Source organism: Coturnix japonica, chromosome Z, assembly GCF_054131305.1.
Source record: "Coturnix japonica strain WE chromosome Z, WE-NBRP24, whole genome shotgun sequence".
In the NCBI taxonomy this organism is placed as follows: domain Eukaryota; kingdom Metazoa; phylum Chordata; class Aves; order Galliformes; family Phasianidae; genus Coturnix; species Coturnix japonica.
The window spans coordinates 66667910-66689154 of record NC_140702.1 but is presented as its reverse complement, the minus strand read 5'-3'; the positions used below and the strand labels follow the sequence as shown (position 1 = coordinate 66689154).

Genomic DNA, 21245 nt, shown 5'->3' with positions numbered 1-21245 from the left:
CCGGCATTTGGTCTTGTTGAACTTCATCCCGCTGGCTTCAGCCCAGCTCTCCAGCCTGTCCAGATCCCTCTGTAGGGCCTCCCTACCCTCAGGCAGATCGACACTCCCTGCCAATTTGGTGTCATCCGCGAACTTACTGAGGGCGCACTCAATGCCCTCATCCAAGTCTTCAATAAAGATGTTGAAGAGGACAGGCCCCAGCACCGACCCCTGAGGAATACCACTAGTGACTGGTCTCCAACTGGATTTAACTCCATTCACCACCACTCTCTGGGCCCGGTCCTCCAGTTAGCTCCTTACCTAATCTAGAGTGTATCCATCCAAGCCACGAGCTGCCAGCTTTTGCAGGAGAACAGCATGGGAGACAGTGTTGAAGGCTTTGCTGAAGTCTAAGTAGACCACATCAACAGCCTTTCCTTCATCCATCAGACGGGTCACAGGATCGTAGAAGGATACTGGGTTGGCCAAGCAGGACCGGCCCTTCACAAACCCATGCTGGCTAGGTCTGATCTCCTGGTCATACCGCACCTGTGGCAGTCCAGTTGGAGTAGTAAGTCTCTGACCGTTTCTTCCAGATTCACAGGGGATTCAGTCTGCTCCCCAGCCAAGACTACCAAGTCAGAGCATGGAGAGCCCTGGGAATAACCAAGATGACTTTTAAAGACAGACGTAAAGAAGGCATTCAGAACCTCTGCCTTTTCTTTATCCTCTGTGATCACGTTCCCAGCCTCGTCCAGTAAAGAATGGAGATTCCCCTTTGTCCTCCTCTTACAGTTGATGTATTTGTAAAAGAGTTTCTTGTTTGTTTTCACCCCAGCGGCCAGCTTAGATTCAAGCTGGGCTTTTGCCTCTCTAACTTTCCCTCTACACATCTTAACAGCCTCTTTGTAGTCATTCTCAGTTGCTCTTCCCTCCTTCCACAGGCGGTAGATTCTCTTTTTCTCCTGCAACCTTAAGAACAGTTCCCTATTCATCTACGCTGGTCTTCTTCCCCGCCGGCTCATTTTGTGGCTCAGGGGGACTGCCTGCTCCTGTGTCTTCAAGACTTCCTTCTTTAAGAGCAACCAGCCATCTTGGACCCCTTTGTTTGCTAAGACTGAACGCCAGGGGACTGCCCCTACTAGTCTTCTTAACAAATCAAAGTCTGCCCTCCGGAAGTCTAAGGTGGCAGTTTTGGTATTCTCCCTCCAGACTCCACCTAGAATCGAGAACTCCGCCATTTCATGGTCACTCTGACCAAGACAGCCCCCAACCTCCACATCTCCCACCAGACCTTCCCTTTTTGTGAACAGCAGGTCTAGCAGGGCAGCTCCTCTCATGGGCTCTCTCACCAGTCACATTAGGAAGTTATCCTCTGTGCATTCCAGGAACCTCCTAGACTGCTTCTTCTCCACCATGCCGTACTCCCAGCATATGTCAGGGAAGTTAAAGCCACCCATGAGGACAAGGGCCGGTGACCGTGCAGCTCTTGCCAGCTGCTTATAGAACAGCTCATCTGCCTCTTCATCCTGCTTTGGCGGTCTATAACAGACTCCCACCAGGATGTCTGCCTTATCAGCCCTTCCCCTGATTCTTACCCATGGGATTCAACCACATCGGCCCCAGTCGCAAGCTCTGCAGCATGAAAGCATTCCCTGACATAGACAGCCATGCTGCCACCCCTCCTTCCTTGCCTATCCTTCCTGAAGAGTCATCCTTTATATACCTTCACAAATTTTTGTTTTGTAACTTTCCCATCCACCCTTACAACTTTCCCAAGCATGCATATGTCAACAAAGCATTCTACAAAACACTTTTCAACATTCCATGCAGGCACATATCCAATCAGAGCTGTGAGTCCCTTCTTCTCCTTCCAGAGGTGTCCTTGGTTCTCATGCTATTTATCTTGCTCCAAAGCTGCTGCACTGAACAGCTTTTCTTGTATTCCCACAGGCTAGTGGGCAGGATTGGATACAGGTGGACACTGGACTAGAGGATCTCAGAAGTCTTTTCCAACCTTAACGATTCTATCATTCCTCCTCCTCTGGCCTTTTAGGAGAAGGTTCTCTCCTTCCTAGGCCAGCTGACTTTCACGGCCATTGCTTCCATCTTTGTAGGGGAGCAACTGACAGCGGCCCATTGGCTCCTCTGGCTGAGCTGGGAGGGCGCTGCACGCACTGAAGAAGAAGGCGGCACTGTCACGAGGCGTCGGAACCACCTCAGGGCCTATGGCACACACTGCAGTGACTGCAGAGGCTGCTGCCGGGACTGTAGATACTGTAATGGGAACAGGGCTGCTACATTACAAGGATACTCTACACTCTCGTACAGTAACTGCTCCGGAGGAAAGGGGGAAGCTGAAGGAGAAAGGGACGGTCGGAAACGGCGGTACCGTCTCACCCTCAGTCTCACACGGCCGGGTTCCGGCTGCGGGCAGGAGGCGCCGAGGAGCCGCAGCGCAGGCCTCTGCCCCGAGCGGCCGGGCGGGCAGCGGGACTCGCTGCAGGGCCGCCTTCTCGCCTCGAGAAAGGTCGCTACCCGCCTCGCTACCCGCCGAAGCCCGTCCGGCCATCGGTGCGGAGGGCGGCTGGAACGCCGGGCCGGGCCGGGCCGGGGGGCTCGGGGCGAGGCGGGGCGGCGGCCGTTGGCGCTGCGGCCGTTACTGAGGGGGCGGATCTGCAGCTCCGACACGCCGGGCCGGGCGGGAAATGGCCGCTGCTCTTGTGCCGGGGAGATGAGACGGGGCAGTCACCCGCAAAGTGCCGCTGCTCGGCGGCTGAGGCTCAGCTTCCCCTGCAGCGGCCGCACGGGCACTGCACCCACTGCGGCAGGCGTGGGCCTTCTTGTCTTGCTGTCCCACCAACGTTGTCCCTGTGTTGCTCGATGAAGTCCCCCATTCTCAGGTGGCTGCGTGCAGGTGCAGCTCTGTGGGGGCTGCTCTGTGGCTCCCCTGCCTGCCTGGGAGCCCTGACAATCTGTCCTGGGGGCTGCGGGGACCACCAGCCGCCACCAGTGCCAGCCCTTCACTCACTTCTCGCACTGAGGGCAGAGCTCAGATGCTGGCTGGCTGCACTTCTGCCGTCATCTTCAGTAGTCAGACGTGAAGGTGCTGTTGCTGCTGGTCTCACTGTGCTGTACACTAAGAGAACTACTGGTGCACATGCAGACGATCAGTCCCACTGGCACCTCTGCTCCTACCAACGTACTGCCACCTCTGTTCGCAGGATGCTGTCCTGTACAATTGTCCCCTGCTGTGGCGGCCGTCTGTAACAGGAGCAGGTCCCAGAACGCCGCTCAGCAGCTCTTCCCTGTTGCCCTTGTTCCCTTGCTGCTCGTTCCGAAGACTGTCTGGCATTGCTGGGAAGGCCTGTTGGAGACACAGGCTGCTGAGGAGGGGGCACGAGATGATCTGGCCTCCGGGGCAGCCGCCCGTCTGGGAGAAGATGCACGGTGCAGTCCTCTCCTGGTGGCTGGGTAGAGAAGCCACCACTGCCGTGCTTCTGTTCTCTTTTTCCCACCTAGGAAGCCCTGCTTGCAACACTGAATGGGCTACCTTCTTTCTTGACCTGCAAGTGTTGTTCCATTTCAGAGAGACGACTTGGTCTCCCTGTGTGTCTTCTGGATGGTGTTTGTCCAGGAAACTCCTTCTTGATGGTGCGAAGGCCTGGTGCATTCACTGCCCACTCTGGAAGGGGCTCGAGATTATCCGGCCTCTGAGGCAGCCGTCCATCTGGGAGGAGGATGGCCTCACGCAAAATTCACTCCTCCGCAGGTGGCCGGCAGACCTCGGTGGGATCTTCTGCTATGCTGGCTGCCCTGCCACCATGGTACATTGTCTGGGCGGTTTCGTTGCGATCACCACTGGCGGGCGGTGGGGCTGGATTCTGCAACTCATGTGGGCTCTGTTGTATCTTCTGGTTGAGCTCTGGACACCTGGAGAGCTGCAGCAGGACAGGCCGCCTCTCTCCACAAGCTCTGCCAAATCCTTCCAGGCAACATCCCAGAAGTCAGGCCCCAGAATGCCGACGTGCTCACGCAGTGCTGACTGCACCAACTGCTGCAGCTCCTGGTCAGCTCGGCTGCAGTGGTTGCATCTGGGGCAGCAGCACTTTGGCCCATACGTCTGTCGTCACCTGCAAAGCAGGGAGGGGACCTGAGCCACAGCAGGAGGGGAAGGCCCTTGGCCCATCCTGCAGCATGCGAGGTCCTCCCATGGGACTTGCACATATCAGGGCAGTCATGCAGATTGGGGCTGATCAACGAAAGACTCACCTGACTCCGCTGGTGATGTTCCATGCTGTTCTCTGCTCTAGTACTGACGGAGCTGCAGTAGTACAGACTGCCCTGCTCCACCAGCTTCGCCCAGTCCCTCCAGGCAGCATCCCAGAAGTCAGGGCCCAGACTGCCGACAGGCTTACGCAGTGCTGACTACACCAGCTGCTGCAGCTCCTGGTCCACAGTGCTGCAGTGGTTGCAGCTGGAGCAACAGCACCATGGCCTGCACGTCTGTGTCTCAGCATCTGTAAAAGGGAGGGGGCCTGAGCCACAGCAGGATGGGGCACCAGGGACAACCTTGTCCCATCTGGCCGACCTGCAGTGTGCCAGTTCCCAGTCCAGGGCTGGGCTCCTCCCATGGGCCCATCCCTGCCTGGCGTGAATCAGGACAAGGCTGGAGCTTGGTGATGACCCATGGGACACTCACCTGACTTTGGTGCTGCTGCTCCTCTCTGCCATGATCTCCTCAAACACAAGAATAGCTTGACAGCCTGCAGGCACATGAACGTGGCACAGTGAGGCTCTGGGAAGCAGCCAGCGCAGTCGGTTCCAAATCCCCCAGCCCTGAGTCCCACAGCCCCATATAACCCCATCCTCAAACTCCCCTACCTGTAGGTGCCACAGGGTGTGAAGCAGAAAGACCCCAGCCACCAAAAACAGGCCATCCAGGAAGAAATGGTATGTAGGGACAAGAAGAACGCTGTTGTCAACCATCGCTCAAAGCCGGTCACAACTGCACTGAGAGAGGCGGGGTGCTGGTCACTGGCTCCTAAAGATTCAGCTTTGGGTGGGGACACATCTGCAAAGTCACAGCCCCACAGCCCACATGGCAGCCAGTCAGTGCTTGCCCTCTGTGTGCTGGTGGGAAAAGTTACAAATAAACCTGAGGATAATAAAAAAATGCTCATAGCAACTCAGCAGCAGAAGTGCCCTCTGAGAGACTGAGAGAGGTCCTCTCAGAGGTGAGTAAATAATTGTTGTGTGTCTGCAAGGCAGTTATGCCCAAAGCCCATCTGTACCGTTGTGGGTCATTGAAGTACCCTTACCTTTTGTGGTAATCTGTAGCAACTGGGAGGAGGATGTTCTCACACAGTGCAGTCCTCTGCTGGTGGCCAGGTAGAGGAATTCACTGCACCATGCTTCTCTTTTTCCCACCAAGGAAGCCCCGACTCTCTGGCAGAGCTGGGAAGGCCTGGTGGACACACAAGATTACCTGGTGGAGCGGGCACAAGATTACCTGACGTCTGAGGCAGCCGTCCATCTGGGAGAAGGGTGATGCTGTGCACAGTGCAGTCCTCTGAGGGTGGGCGGATGGAGGAGTCACCTGCACTGTGCTTGTCTTCTCTTTTTCCCACCAAGGAAGCCCTGTATTCAGCAGTGAATGGCCTACCTTCTTTCTCGACCTTCAAGTGTTGTTCCGTGTCAGAGACACTACTTGGACTCCCTCTGCATCTTTTGGACGGTGTTTGTCCAGGAAACTCCTTCTTGATGGTGCGAAGGCCTGGAGGACTCACTGCCCACTCTAGAAGGGGCTTGAGATTATCCGGCCTCTGAGGCAGCCGTCCGTCTGGGAGGAGGATGCTCTCACGCACAATGCACTCCTCCGCAGGTGGCCGGCAGACCTTGGTGGGATCCCCTGTTCTGCTGGCTGCCTTGCCACCATGGTACTTTGTCTGGGCTGGTTTTGTTGCCATCAGACCTGGCCGGTAGTGGGGCTGGGTTCTGCAATTCGTGTGGGCTCTGTTGCTTCTTCTGGTTGAGCTCTGGACACCCTCAGAGTGGCAGCAGGACAGGCTGCCACTCTCCACCAGCTCTGCCAGGTCCCTCCAGGCAGCATCCCAATGGTCAGTGCCCAGAGTGCCGATGTGCTCAGGCAGTGCTGACTGCACCAGCTGCTGCAGCTCCTGGTCAGCTCTGCTGCAGTTTGCAGCTGTGGCAGCCTCTCTTTGGCCCATACATCTGTCTGTCGTCACCTCCAAAGCAGGGAGGGGGCCTGAGCCACAGCAGGATGGGGACACTCTTGGCCCAACTGGCTGACCTGCAGCGTGCAAGGTCCTGCTCCATGGCTGGGCTCCTCCCATGGGCCCATCCCTGCCTGACGTGAATCAGGACAAGGCTGGGTCGTGGTGCTGACCCACAGGACACTCACCTGACTCCGGTGCTGCTGCTCCTCGCTGCCACCATCTCCTCAGTCGCAAGCATTGCTTGATAGCCTGCAGTCACATGAACGTGGGGTCACTCAGACATTGTGGAAATCTCCTGGGCCTTCTTGTCCCACGAACGTTGTTCCTGTGTTGCTCGATGAAGTCCCCCATTCTCAGGTGGCTGCTTGCAGGTGCAGCTCTGTGGGGGCTGCTCTGTGGCTCCCCTGCCTGCCTGGGAGCCCTGACAATCTGTCCTGGGGGCTGCGGGGACCACCAGCCGCCACCAGTGCCAGCCCTTCACTCACTTCTCGCACTGAGGGCAGAGCTCAGATGCTGGCTGGCTGCACTTCTGCCGTCATCTTCAGTAGTCAGACGTGAAGGTGCTGTTGCTGCTGGTCTCACTGTGCTGTACACTAAGAGAACTACTGGTGCACATGCAGACGATCAGTCCCACTGACACCTCTGCTCCCACCAACGTACTGCCACCTCTGTTCGCAGGATGCTGTCCTGTACAATTGTCCCCTGCTGTGGCGGCCGTCTGTAACAGGAGCAGGTCCCAGAACGCCGCTCAGCAGCTCTTCCCTGTTGCCCTTGTTCCCTTGCTGCTCGTTCCGAAGACTGTCTGGCATTGCTGGGAAGGCCTGTTGGAGACACAGCCTGCTGAGGAGGGGGCACGAGATGATCTGGCCTCCGGGGCAGCCGCCCGTCTGGGAGAAGATGCACGGTGCAGTCATCTCCTGGTGGCTGGGTAGAGAAGCCACCACCGCCGTGCTTCTGTTCTCTTTTTCCCACCGAGGAAGCCCTGCTTGCAACACTGAATGGGCTTCCTTCTTTCTTGACCTGCAAGTGTTGTTCCATTTCAGAGAGACCACTTGGTCTCCCTGTGTGTCTTCTGGACAGTGTTTGTCAGCAGAGCTGGCTGTGCTAGGACAGAAGGGGCCCTGGTTGACTGTACTGTGTGATGGACAGTTGACAAACTGACCCTTCCCAGAAGTTCAGTGTCAAGTCCCCATTTGATGGGTGGTGGTGAGGAAGAGCTGAGAGAGAAGACAGATGCTTGTCAAAGAGGGGATTGTGGCTGAAATGTGATCTTCCCTCTGAGCGTGGTGGGAACACTCCTGCTAGTATTGCTGCTACTGAGGCAAGGAAGACATTTTCCAGGACAGTTTGCCTGCAAGAGCATGGCAGGAGGCTGGGACTGCCCTGATGCGCATGAGACTTGGGAACACACGGTGGCTCCTGCCAGATGTGTCAACAAAGGGGAAGGAGCAGAGCACACAGCCCGTGTACTGTGCAGCAAAAAGACCTGAGCAAACTTGCTTCAGCTCCAGTCACACAGCACACCATGATCTGTTCTCCCCTTCCCTTCCACAAGGCCCCTCACCCACCCCACTATCAGCACAGCACAAGCAGGGCGATTTACCAGCAGGCTTATGTGGCTGCAGACATTTGGCATCAGTACAGCTGTGCCAGCACCTTGTTCCCTGCCGGCACATGGTTTTGAAGGCAAAGTGCAATGCTCATACTGCAGGAAAGCACAAAGCTCAGGCTAAGCACGGCTGGCTTTTGGCAGGATGTAGAGTGAGCAAAGCCAACAACAGCCCTGAAAGCAGTGATCTGAAAGGTCTGGGCTCAGGAGCCTGCTGGCTGTCATATCCGAGCACCTTGGCTAGAGTAAATCTCATCCATCCCTTCTCCAGCACAGCGTGGCCTCCCATCCATGACAACCTCAGGCTTCTGTTGATAATGCAAACAGGACATGTTGACCCCAAAACCCAAAGTCAGTTAAACCAGAAACATTGATGAGACCTCCAGAGGGGAGATTTTAGGGTCAAATAATTTATTTACAATGAGGAGCACAACTTGGGGGTGAGGGGTGGGAGGGGAGAGAATAGGAAAAGATATTTCAATTATCCTCTGTTGTTGTTTGGGAAAATAAACATTTTCCTGAAAGGCAGGTGGCATAAAATCAGGGGCTTTCCATCCAGGAGAGCTGCCAGAGGATCACTGGGAACCCTGTACAGATCAGGGGACCCAAGGAACCTGCAGCACCAACCATGTCCTCATCTTTGACCATGACAAGAGGGTGTATCTTCTTGCTGCAGATGAGGGGGCTTCTCCACACCAGGTGGCTGAGGTGCTTGGTGGCCTTCCCACGCATGCTTTGTCAGCTCATCCAGACTTCTCCTGGTTCTTCTTCTTCTTTGACCAGGAAGGCGGTGGAATCATCGTCCCTGGCAGTGTTCAGGTGGTGTCCAGATGAGTACCTACGAGATATGGTTTAGTAGCTTGTGGTAGTAATGGTGATGTAATGATGACCTTGTAGGTCCTTTTCAACCTTGTGATTCTATGATTTTAAGATTCCCACTCCTTTAAGAGATTCACAATCCTGTCCAGGCTGGAGAGGACCTCAGGAGGTCTCTAGTCCAACCTTCTTCACAAAGCTGTGACAGTGATGGTATCAAACCAGGCTGCTCAGCATTCTGCACATCAGAGTCTTGAAAATTTCCAAAGTCAGAGATCCCACAACCTCTCTGGGCCCCTCTCCCAGTGGGTAACTTAGGGAATACCCTCAAAGTTAGCCTGTTCCTCCTGAGCTGCACCTCCATTAAAAGCCTGATTCCATCTTCTTAATAATCTCCTCACAGCTGTTAGGGGGTCGTCTTAAGTCCTCCAGAACCATCTCTTTTCAAAGCTGAACAAGCCCAACTCCAAAGTCTCTCATCACGTGGCATTAACTCCAGCCCCCGTGTCTCAGTGGTTCCTGCAGAACTCTCTCCTGATTACTCAGATTACTGGATACAGTGTCCAGCCCTGGTGTATTGGGTGTTGAGAAGTGGAGAATATTCACCCTCTCCCCCACCCCACCTAGAGGTCAAAAGGAAAGAACTGAGCCCCTCTGCCTTCTCACAACCCAAATGCATTGGCAAAGCTATTGCTTAGACTGGCTTGAAATGAGGATCCACCATCTCATCTGTTCCCTAAGAATCTCTGGGTGATGACCAGATCAGTACCAACTCCTTCTTTCTGCATTGCCCCAAAACTCCAAAGACAAAGATGTGTAGCAGAATTTTTGTAGATATGGAAAAGAAACAGATTCCCCAACACTTCTGATGACTGCAGGAATGGAGCAGCTACAGGATGCATTTTCTACAGATTCACTCGCAGAGCCTACAGCCAGAGGGAGCCATCAGATCAGCTTCTCACACCTCCTGGAGAGCTGCAGGCTGGAGCCCTGTTGAGAGCTGCGCAGATGCCTCCTTAGTGTAATTTCATAACCCTTTCCTTGCCCCTTGGAGCCAATAGATTTCATCTCTCTGTGTGGCTAAAGTACATGAAGGATGCCTTGCACCCAAGGGGATGCAGATGCCTGAGCAGAGAACCTGGCAGAGCATTGCCTGATAACACTAGAGAAATTCCAGTTGTATAACAAATAAATGTTGCTAAAATTCAGCCCATTTTTCAGGACTATTGTGTACAATTCTTCTGGGCTGCTTCTTTTGAAATATTTGTCCTCGGTGTACATCGTCCCCTCCTGTGCCTGATAAACAGGATAGCATCTTCCAGACTCACTTGCACTTTCCCAAACAGTGGATACAGACACTTCCTATCTTACAGTATCTTTGCTCATCAGAAAACAGCCAACAGCTCAACAGCATTTACATTTTTTCCTGGAAAGCGACCTGTATCAGAAGCATGGCTATATACCGAATTCATAGAACTGCTCAGGTTGGAACCTGAGAACCTTCAAGATCATAAATTCCAACCTCAACCTAACCATGCAACCCTAACTCCAACAACCAACTGCAAAATCATGTCCCTGAGCACCCCATCCAGGTGGTTTGTCAATAGGTTGCCCAAGGAGGCTGTGGATGCCCCATCCCTGGAGGCATTCAAGGCCAGGCTGATGTAGCTCTGGGCAGCCTGGTCTGGTGGTTGCTGACCCTGCACATAGCAAGAGGGACTGAAAAGAGATGATCTTTGAGGTCCTTTTCAACCCAGCCATTCTATCAGTCTATGATAATATGACAGCAACCCAGCCACCTCCCCGCAGCACCACCTCCAGTGCTTAAATACCTTTTTAGTAAAGGGGTGTTTCTCCCTCCTCCCGGTTACACATTAATCCACTCCCGCTCAGATCATTGCTCCACAAGCCGCATCGCCTTAGTGGCTTTTTTCTGGACACGCTCCAGGGCCTCGAGGACTTTCCTGTTCTGAGGAGCATAAAAGAGAACACAGTGTTTAAGGGGTGTCCTCACCAGACCAGAATGCAGAGGGACGCCCATTTCCCCGCTCCTGCTGCCCACGCTATTGCTGACATAAGGCAGGATGCCATCGGCCTTCTGGCTGTTGGGCTGCGATAGGCTGGACTGGGCCCAGCCAGTGGCCATTGGGGCTGCGGGCGTTGCTGACAGCCCGAGATGGGTCCCCGGCCTGCAATGTGCCGCTGCTTGGCACACAGGTGCAAGGGGAAAGCTTGGGCCTCCTCCAACCCACACGCACGTCCCAAGAGGACTTAATGGAACTCTGTGAGCTGGCCCTTACCAGGTCCTCCATTACGTTCTTCTTTACGTGACCCTCCCACAGCCAAGTGAATGCTGATGACAGAAGCTGTGGGCACCCACAGCCCCTCTGTCTCCTTGATGTCCGCCAGGGGAAGGAGGCGATATGGGGCCAGGTCTCTCCGCACTTCCAACACTGGTGATGTTGGCTTGGCAGCCGTCGTCCTCCATTGCCAGCACTGAAGCCGTTGGTGCTGCCTGTGTTGCTGCCTTGTATTCACCTTGGGATGTGCAGGAACCTGCAGGGCCACCTCTGACCGGTGCACGTGAGGACGATCAGTCCCACTGGCACCTCTGCTCCCACCAACTTACTGCCACCTCTGTTCGCAGGATGCTGTCATGTACAATTGTCCCCTGCTGTGGCCGCCGTCAGTAACAGCAGCAGGTCATAGCACGCCGCTTAGCAGCTCTTCCCTGTTGCCCTTGCTCCCTTGCTGCCCCTTCCGAAGACTGTCTGGCAGAGCTGGGAAGGCCTGTTAGAGAAACAGCCTGCTTAGGAGGGGGCACGAGATGATCTGGCCTCCGGGGCAGCTGCCCGTCTGGGACAAGATGCACGGTGCAGTCCTCTCCTGGTGGCTGGGTAGAGAAGCCACCACCGCCGTGCATCTCTTTTTCCCACCAAGGAAGCCCTGCTTTCAACACTGAATGGCCTACCTTCTTTCTTGACCTGCAAGCGTTCCTTTCCAGAGAGACCACTTGGTCTCCCTGTGTGTCTTCTGGACAGTGTTTGTCCAGGAAACTCCTTCTTGATGGTGCCAAGGCCTGGTGGATTCACAGCCCACTCTTGAAGGGGCACGAGATTATCCGGCCTCTGAGGCAGCCGTCCATCTGGGAGGAGGATCCTCTCACGCACAATGCACTCCTCCGCAGGTGGCCGGCAGACCTCGGTGGGATCCCCTGCTCTGCTGGCTGCCGTGCCACCGTGGTACATTGTCTGGGCTGGTTTTGTTGCCATCAGACCTGGCCGGCGGTGGGGCTGGGTTCTGCAGTCCATGTGGGCTCTGTTGTATCTTCTGGTTGAGCTCTGGACACCAGAAGAGCTGCAGCAGGACAGGCTGCCACTCTCCACCAGCTCCTGCAGATCCCTCCAGGCAGCATCCCAGAAGTCAGGGCCCAGAGTGCCGACGTGCTCAGGCAGTGCTGACTGCACCAGCTGCTGCAGCTCCTGCTCAGCTCGGCTGCAGCGGTTGCAGCTGAGGCAGCAGCACCGTGGCCCACGCATCTGTCCGTTGTCATCTGCAAAGCAGGGAGGGGACCTGAGCCACAGCAGGATGGGTTGCGCTTGGCCCAGCCTGCAGAGTGCAAGGTCCTGCTCCAGGGCTGGGCTTCTCCCATGGGCCTAGCACACATCAGGGCAATCATGCAGATCGAGGCTGACCTGCAAAAGACTTACCTGACTCACGAGCTGATGCTCTGCGCTGGTTTTCTGGCTTGGCATTGGCGGAGCTGCAGCAGCACAGACTGCCCTGCTCCACCAGCTTTTCCAGATCCCTCCAGGCAGCATTCCAGAAGTCAGGGCCCAGACTGCCGACAGGCTTACGCAGTGCTGACTGCACCAGCCGCTGCAGCTCCTGGTCTGCCTTGCTGCAGCTGTTCCAGCTGGAGCAGCACCATGGCCTATGCCTCTGTGTCTCAGCATCTGTAATAGGGAGAGGTCCTGAGCCACAGCAGGATGGGGCACCAGGGACAACCTTGTCCCATCTGGCCGACCTGCAGTGTGCCAGTTCCCAGTCCAGGGCTGGGCTCCTCCCATGGGCCCATCCCTGCCTGGCGTGAATCAGGACAAGGCTGGGGCTTGGTGATGACCCATGGGACACTCACCTGACTTTGGTGCTGCTGCTCCTCGCTGCCATGATCTCTTCAGACACAAGAATAGCTTGACAGCCTGCAGGCACATGAACGTGGCACAGTGAGGCTCTGGGAAGCAGCCAGCGCAGTCGGTTCCAAATCCCCCAGCCCTGAGTCCCCCAGCCCCATATAACCCCATCCTCAAACTCCCCTACCTGTAGGTGCCACAGGGTGTGAAGCAGAAAGACCCCGGCCACCAAAAACAGGCCATCCAGGAAGAAATGGTATGTAGGGACAAGAAGAATGCTGTTGTCAACCATCGCTCAAAGCCGGTCACAACTGCACTGAGAGAGGCGGGGTGCTGGTCACTGGCTCCTAAAGATTCAGCTTTGGGTGGGGACACATCTGCAAAGTCACAGCCCCACAGCCCACATGGCAGCCAGTCAGTGCTTGCCCTCTGTGTGCTGGTGGGAAAAGTTACAAATAAACCTGAGGATAATAAAAAAATGCTCATAGCAACTCAGCAGCAGAAGTGCCCTCTGAGAGACTGAGAGAGGTCCTCTCAGAGGTGAGTAAATAATTGTTGTGTGTCTGCAAGGCAGTTATGCCCAAAGCCCATCTGTACCGTTGTGGGTCATTGAAGTACCCTTACCTTTTGTGGTAATCTGTAGCAACTGGGAGGAGGATGTTCTCACACAGTGCAGTCCTCTGCTGGTGGCCAGGTAGAGGAATTCACTGCACCATGCTTCTCTTTTTCCCACCAAGGAAGCCCCGACTCTCTGGCAGAGCTGGGAAGGCCTGGTGGACACACAAGATTACCTGGTGGAGCGGGCACAAGATTACCTGACGTCTGAGGCAGCCGTCCATCTGGGAGAAGGGTGATGCTGTGCACAGTGCAGTCCTCTGAGGGTGGGCGGATGGAGGAGTCACCTGCACTGTGCTTGTCTTCTCTTTTTCCCACCAAGGAAGCCCTGTATTCAGCAGTGAATGGCCTACCTTCTTTCTCGACCTTCAAGTGTTGTTCCTTGTCAAAGACACTACTTGGACTCCCTCTGCATCTTTTGGACGGTGTTCATCCAGGAAACTCCTTCTTGATGGTGTGAAGGCCTGGTGGACTCACTGCCCACTCTAGAAGGGGCCTGAGATTATCCGGCCTCTGAGGCAGCCGTCCGTCTGGGAGGAGGATGCTCTCACGCACAATGCACTCCTCCGCAGGTGGCCGGCAGACCTTGGTGGGATCTCCTGTTCTGCTGGCTGCCTTGCCACCATGGTACTTTGTCTGGGCTGGTTTTGTTGCCATCAGACCTGGCCGGTAGTGGGGCTGGGTTCTGCAATTCGTGTGGGCTCTGTTGCTTCTTCTGGTTGAGCTCTGGACACCCTCAGAGTGGCAGCAGGACAGGCTGCCACTCTCCACCAGCTCTGCCAGGTCCCTCCAGGCAGCATCCCAGAAGTCAGTGCCCAGAGTGCCGATGTGCTCAGGCAGTGCTGACTGCACCAGCTGCTGCAGCTCCTGGTCAGCTCTGCTGCAGTTTGCAGCTGTGGCAGCCTCTCTTTGGCCCATACATCTGTCTGTCGTCACCTCCAAAGCAGGGAGGGGGCCTGAGCCACAGCAGGATGGGGACACTCTTGGCCCAACTGGCTGACCTGCAGCGTGCAAGGTCCTGCTCCATGGCTGGGCTCCTCCCATGGGCCCATCCCTGCCTGACGTGAATCAGGACAAGGCTGGGTCGTGGTGCTGACCCACAGGACACTCACCTGACTCCGGTGCTGCTGCTCCTCGCTGCCACCATCTCCTCAGTCGCAAGCATTGCTTGATAGCCTGCAGTCACATGAACGTGGGGTCACTCAGACATTGTGGAAATCTCCTGGGCCTTCTTGTCCCACGAACGTTGTTCCTGTGTTGCTCGATGAAGTCCCCCATTCTCAGGTGGCTGCTTGCAGGTGCAGCTCTGTGGGGGCTGCTCTGTGGCTCCCCTGCCTGCCTGGGAGCCCTGACAATCTGTCCTGGGGGCTGCGGGGACCACCAGCCGCCACCAGTGCCAGCCCTTCACTCACTTCTCGCACTGAGGGCAGAGCTCAGATGCTGGCTGGCTGCACTTCTGCCGTCATCTTCAGTAGTCAGACGTGAAGGTGCTGTTGCTGCTGGTCTCACTGTGCTGTACACTAAGAGAACTACTGGTGCACATGCAGACGATCAGTCCCACTGGCACCTCTGCTCCCACCAACGTACTGCCACCTCTGTTCGCAGGATGCTGTCCTGTACAATTGTCCCCTGCTGTGGCGGCCGTCTGTAACAGGAGCAGGTCCCAGAACGCCGCTCAGCAGCTCTTCCCTGTTGCCCTTGTTCCCTTGCTGCTCGTTCCGAAGACTGTCTGGCATTGCTGGGAAGGCCTGTTGGAGACACAGCCTGCTGAGGAGGGGGCACGAGATGATCTGGCCTCCGGGGCAGCCGCCCGTCTGGGAGAAGATGCACGGTGCAGTCATCTCCTGGTGGCTGGGTAGAGAAGCCACCACCGCCGTGCTTCTGTTCTCTTTTTCCCACCGAGGAAGCCCTGCTTGCAACACTGAATGGGCTTCCTTCTTTCTTGACCTGCAAGTGTTGTTCCATTTCAGAGAGACCACTTGGTCTCCCTGTGTGTCTTCTGGACAGTGTTTGTCAGCAGAGCTGGCTGTGCTAGGACAGAAGGGGCCCTGGTTGACTGTACTGTGTGATGGACAGTTGACAAACTGACCCTTCCCAGAAGTTCAGTGTCAAGTCCCCATTTGATGGGTGGTGGTGAGGAAGAGCTGAGAGAGAAGACAGATGCTTGTCAAAGAGGGGATTGTGGCTGAAATGTGATCTTCCCTCTGAGCGTGGTGGGAACACTCCTGCTAGTATTGCTGCTACTGAGGCAAGGAAGACATTTTCCAGGACAGTTTGCCTCCAAGAGCATGGCAGGAGGCTGGGACTGCCCTGATGCGCATGAGACTTGGGAACACACGGTGGCTCCTGCCAGATGTGTCAACAAAGGGGAAGGAGCAGAGCACACAGCCCGTGTACTGTGCAGCAAAAAGACCTGAGCAAACTTGCTTCAGCTCCAGTCACACAGCACACCATGATCTGTTCTCCCCTTCCCTTCCACAAGGCCCCTCACCCACCCCACTATCAGCACAGCACAAGCAGGGCGATTTACCAGCAGGCTTATGTGGCTGCAGATATTTGGCATCACTACAGCTGTGCCAGCACCTTGTTCCCTGCCGGCACATGGTTTTGAAGGCAAAGTGCAATGCTAATACTGCAGGAAAGCACAAAGCTCAGGCTAAGCACAGCTGGCTTTTGGCAGGATGTAGAGTGAGCAAAGCCAACAACAGCCCTGAAAGCAGTGATCTGAAAGGTCTGGGCTCAGGAGCCTGCTGGCTGTCATATCCGAGCACCTTGGCTAGAGTAAATCTCATCCATCCCTTCTCCAGCACAGCGTGGCCTCCCATCCATGACAACCTCAGGCTTCTGTTGATAATGCAAACAGGACATGTTGACCCCAAAACCCAAAGTCAGTTAAACCAGAAACATTGATGAGACCTCCAGAGGGGAGATTTTAGGGTCAAATAATTTATTTACAATGAGGAGCACAACTTGGGGGTGAGGGGTGGGAGGGGAGAGAATAGGAAAAGATATTTCAATTATCCTCTGTTGTTGTTTGGGAAAATAAACATTTTCCTGAAAGGCAGGTGGCATAAAATCAGGGGCTTTCCATCCAGGAGAGCTGCCAGAGGATCACTGGGAACCCTGTACAGATCAGGGGACCCAAGGAACCTGCAGCACCGACCATGTCCTCATCTTTGACCATGACAAGAGGGTGTATCTTCTTGCTGCAGATGAGGGGGCTTCTCCACACCAGGTAGCTGAGGTGCTTGGCGGCTTTCCCACGCATGCTTTGTCAGCTCATCCAGACTTCTCCTGGTTCTTCTTCTTCTTTGACCAGGAAGGCGGTGGAATCATCGTCCCTGGCAGTGTTCAGGTGGTGTCCAGATGAGTACCTACGAGATATGGTTTAGTAGCTTGTGGTAGTAATGGTGATGTAATGATGACCTTGTAGGTCCTTTTCAACCTTGTGATTCTATGATTTTAAGATTCCCACTCCTTTAATAGATTCACAATCCTGTCCAGGCTGGAGAGGACCTCAGGAGGTCTCTAGTACAACCTTCTTCACAAAGCTGTGACAGTGATGGTATCAAACCAGGCTGCTCAGCATTCTGCACATCAGAGTCTTGAAAACTTCCAAAGTCAAAGATCCCACAACCTCTCTGGGCCCCTCTCCCAGTGGGTAACTTAGGGAATACCCTCAAAGTTAGCCTGTTCCTCCTGAGCTGCACCTCCATTAAAAGCCTGATTCCATCTTCTTAATAATCTCCTCACAGATGTTAGGGGGTCATCTCTAGTCCTCCAGAACCATCTCTTTTCAAAGCTGAACAAGCCCAACTCCAAAGTCTCTCATCACGTGGCATTAACTCCAGCCCGTGTCTCAGTAGCTTCTCACACCTCCTGGAGAGCTGCAGGCTGGAGCCCTGTTGAGAGCTGCGCAGATGCCTCCTCAGTGTAATTTCATAACCCTTTCCTTGCCCCTTGGAGCCAATAGATTTCATCTCTCTGTGTGGCTAAAGTACATGAAGGATGCCTTGCACCCAAGGGATGCAGATGCCTGAGCAGAGAACCTGGCAGAGCATTGCCTGATAACACTAGAGAAATTCCAGTTGTATAACAAATAAATGTTGCTAAAATTCAGCCCATTTTTCAGGACTATTGTGTACAATTCTTCTGGGCTGCTTCTTTTGAAATATTTGTCCTCGGTGTACATCGTCCCCTCCTGTGCCTGATAAACAGGATAGCATCTTCCAGACTCACTTGCACTTTCCCAAACAGTGGATACAGACACTGCCTATCTTACAGTATCTTTGCTCATCAGAAAACAGCCAACAGCTCAGAAGCATTTACATTTCTTCCTGGAAAGCGACCGGTATCAGAAGCATGGCTATATACCGAATTCATAGAACTGCTCAGGTTGGAACCTGAGAACCTTCAAGATCATAAATTCCAACCTCAACCTAAGCATGCAACCCTAACTCCAACAACCAACTGCAAAATCATGTCCCTGAGCACCCCATCCAGGTGGTTTGTCAATAGGTTGCCCAAGGAGGCTGTGGATGCCCCATCCCTGGAGGCATTCAAAGCCAGGCTGGATGTAGCTCTGGGCAGCCTGGTCTGGTGGTTGCTGACCCTGCACATAGCAAGAGAGACTGAAAAGAGATGATCTTTGAGGTCCTTTTCAACCCAGGCCATTCTATCACTCTATGATACTATGACAGCAACCCAGCCACCTCCCCGCAGCACCACCTCCAGTGCTTAAATACCTTTTTAGTAAAGGGGTGTTTCTCCCTCCTCCCGGTTACACATTAATCCACTCCCGCTCAGATCATTGCTCCACAAGCCGCATCGCCTTAGTGGCTTTTTTCTGGACACGCTCCAGGGCCTCGAGGACTATCCTGTTCTGAGGAGCATAAAAGAGAACACAGTGTTTAAGGGGTGTCCTCACCAGACCAGAATACAGAGGGATGCCCATTTCCCCGCTCCTGCTGCCCACGCTATTGCTGACATAAGGCAGGATGCCATCGGCCTTCTGGCTGTTGGGCTGCGATAGGCTGGACTGGGCCCAGCCAGTGGCCATTGGGGCTGCGGGCGTTGCTGACAGCCCGAGATGGGTCCCCGGCCTGCAATGTGCCGCTGCTTGGCACACAGGTGCACGGGGAAAGCTTGGGCCTCCTCCAACCCACACGCACGTCCCAAGAGGACTTAATGGAACTCTGTGAGCTGGCCCTTACCAGGTCCTCCATTACGTTCTTCTTTACGTGACCCTCCCACAGCCAAGTGAATGCTGATGACAGAAGCTGTGGGCACCCACAGCCCCTCTGTCTCCTTGATGTCCGCCAGGGGAAGGAGGCGATATGGGGCCAGGTCTCTCCGCACTTCCAACACTGGTGATGTTGGCTTGGCAGCCGTCGTCCTCCATTGCCAGCACTGAAGCCGTTGGTGCTGCCTGTGTTGCTGCCTTGTATTCACCTTGGGATGTGCAGGAACCTGCAGGGCCACCTCTGACCGGTGCACGTGAGGACGATCAGTCCCACTGGCACCTCTGCTCCCACCAACTTACTGCCACCTCTGTTCGCAGGATGCTGTCATGTACAATTGTCCCCTGCTGTGGCCGCCGTCAGTAACAGCAGCAGGTCATAGCACGCCGCTTAGCAGCTCTTCCCTGTTGCCCTTGCTCCCTTGCTGCCCCTTCCGAAGACTGTCTGGCATTGCTGGGAAGGCCTGTTGGAGACACAGCCTGCTGAGGAGGGGGCACGAGATGATCTGGCCTCCGGGGCAGCCGCCCGTCTGGGACAAGATGCACGGTGCAGTCCTCTCCTGGTGGCTGGGTAGAGAAGCCACCACCGCCGTGCATCTCTTTTTCCCACCAAGGAAGCCCTGCTTTCAACACTGAATGGCCTACCTTCTTTCTTGACCTGCAAGCGTTCCTTTCCAGAGAGACCACTTGGTCTCCCTGTGTGTCTTCTGGATGGTGTTTGTCCAGAAAACTCCTTCTTGATTGTGCGAAGGCCTGGTGCATTCACTGCCCACTCTGGAAGGGGCTCGAGATTATCCGGCCTCTGAGGCAGCCGTCCGTCTGGGAGGAGGATGGCCTCGCGCACAATGCACTCCTCCGCAGGTGGCCGGCAGACCTCGGTGGGATCTCCTGTTCTGCTGGCTGCCCTGCCACCGTGGTACATTGTCTGGGCTGGTTTTGTTGCCATCAGACCTGGCCGGCGGTGGGGCTGGGTTCTGCAGTCCATGTGGGCTCTGTTGTATCTTCTGGTTGAGCTCTGGACACCAGAAGAGCTGCAGCAGGACAGGCTGCCACTCTCCACAAGCTCCTCCAGATCCCTCCAGGCAGCATCCCAGAATTCAGGGCCCAGAGTGCCGATGTGCTCAGGCAGTGCTGACTGCACCAGCTGCTGCAGCTCCTGGTCCGCCTTGCTGCAGCGGTTGCAGCTGGGGCAGCAGAACCGTGGCCCACGCATCTGTCTGTTGTCATCTGCAAAGCAGGGAGGGGACCTGAGCCACAGCAGGATGGGGATGCCCTTGGCCCAATCTGCAGAGTGCAAGGTCCTGCTCCAGGGCTGGGCTCCTCCCGTGGGCCTAGCACACATCAGGGCAATCATGTAGATTGGGGCTGATCCACAAAAGACTTACCTGACTCACGAGTTGATGCTCCGCGCTTGTTTTCTGGCTGGGCATTGGCGGAGCTGCAGCAGGACAGACTGCCCTGCTCCACCAGCTCCTCCAGATCCCTCCAGGCAGCATTCCAGAAGTCAGGGCCCAGACTGCCGACAGGCTTACGCAGTGCTGACTGCACCAGCCGCTGCAGCTCCTGGTCCGCCTTGCTGCAGCTGTTCCAGCTGGAGCAGCACCATGGCCTGCGCGTCTGTGTCTCAGCATCTGTAAAAGGGAGGGGGCCTGAGCCACAGCAGGATGGGGCACCAGGGACAACCTTGTCCCATCCGGCCGACCTGCAGTGTGCCAGTTCCCAGTCCAGGGCTGGGCTCCTCCCATGGGCCCATCCCTGCCTGGCGTGAATCAGGACAAGGCTGGGGCTTGGTGATGACCCATGGGACACTCACCTGACTTTGGTGCTGCTGCTCCTCTCTGCCATGATCTCCTCAGACGCAATAACAGCTTGACAGCCTGCAGGCACATGAACGTGGCACAGTGAGGCTCTGGGATGCAGCCAGCGCAGTCGGTTCCAAATCCCCCAGCCCTGAGTCCCACAGCCCCATATAACCCCATCCTCAAGCTCCCCTACCTGTAGGTGCCACAGGGTGTGAAGCAGAAAGACCCCAGCCACCAAAAACAGGCCATCCAGGAAGAAATGGTATGTAGGGACAAGAACGCTGTTGTCAACCATCGCTCAAAGCCGGTCACAACCGCACTGAGAGAGGCGGGGTGCTGGTCACTGGCTCCTAAAGATTCGGCTGTGAGGTCACAGTGCTTTGGGTGGGGACACCTCTGTGAGGTCACAGCCCCGCAGCCCACATGGGAGCCAGTCAGTGCTTGCCCTCTGTGTGCTGGTGGGAGCAGTTACAAATAAATCTGAGGACAATGAAAAAATGCTTCAAAAAATTGTAGCTTACACATCAAGCGAAAGCGTGCACCAGCCTGGGAACCAGAACCATCCTTGTGGTGTGCAGCTGCAATCTTCCCTTCAGGTACCTGAGGCAGACACAGGGTAAAGAAGCAAAGTGCTTTTAGTCTGCTTTTTCTTCTTGCTATCCTACTGCATTATTAGCTGGTAATAAATGAATCTTCCCTGGACCTAAACTGCTTTGTCTGGGACTGTAACTGTGAGCCATCTCTGTCTCCTTCTGGCATGTTGATTATATCACACTACCCCAAACCAAGGACGGAAGCGGCCACTGGATGGCT

General features: G+C 55.2%; 2 long non-coding RNA genes across 2 annotated transcripts; both read right to left on the bottom strand.

Annotated features, from left to right (window-relative positions):
* Nucleotides 1-8223: 8223 nt before the first annotated feature.
* Nucleotides 8224-11802, bottom strand: LOC146754165 (uncharacterized). Its single transcript, XR_014939417.1, has 4 exons — nt 11615-11802; nt 10944-11433; nt 10476-10612; nt 8224-8665 (listed from the first exon to the last, which is right to left on the bottom strand). It is a non-coding gene; the product is annotated as an uncharacterized LOC146754165 (long non-coding RNA).
* A 4521-nt stretch (nt 11803-16323) lies between these two features.
* LOC146754164 (uncharacterized) lies at nt 16324-18548 on the bottom strand. The gene is made up of 2 exons (XR_014939321.1): nt 18137-18548; nt 16324-16765 (listed from the first exon to the last, which is right to left on the bottom strand). It is a non-coding gene; the product is annotated as an uncharacterized LOC146754164 (long non-coding RNA).
* Between the last annotated feature and the right edge of the window lie 2697 nt (nt 18549-21245).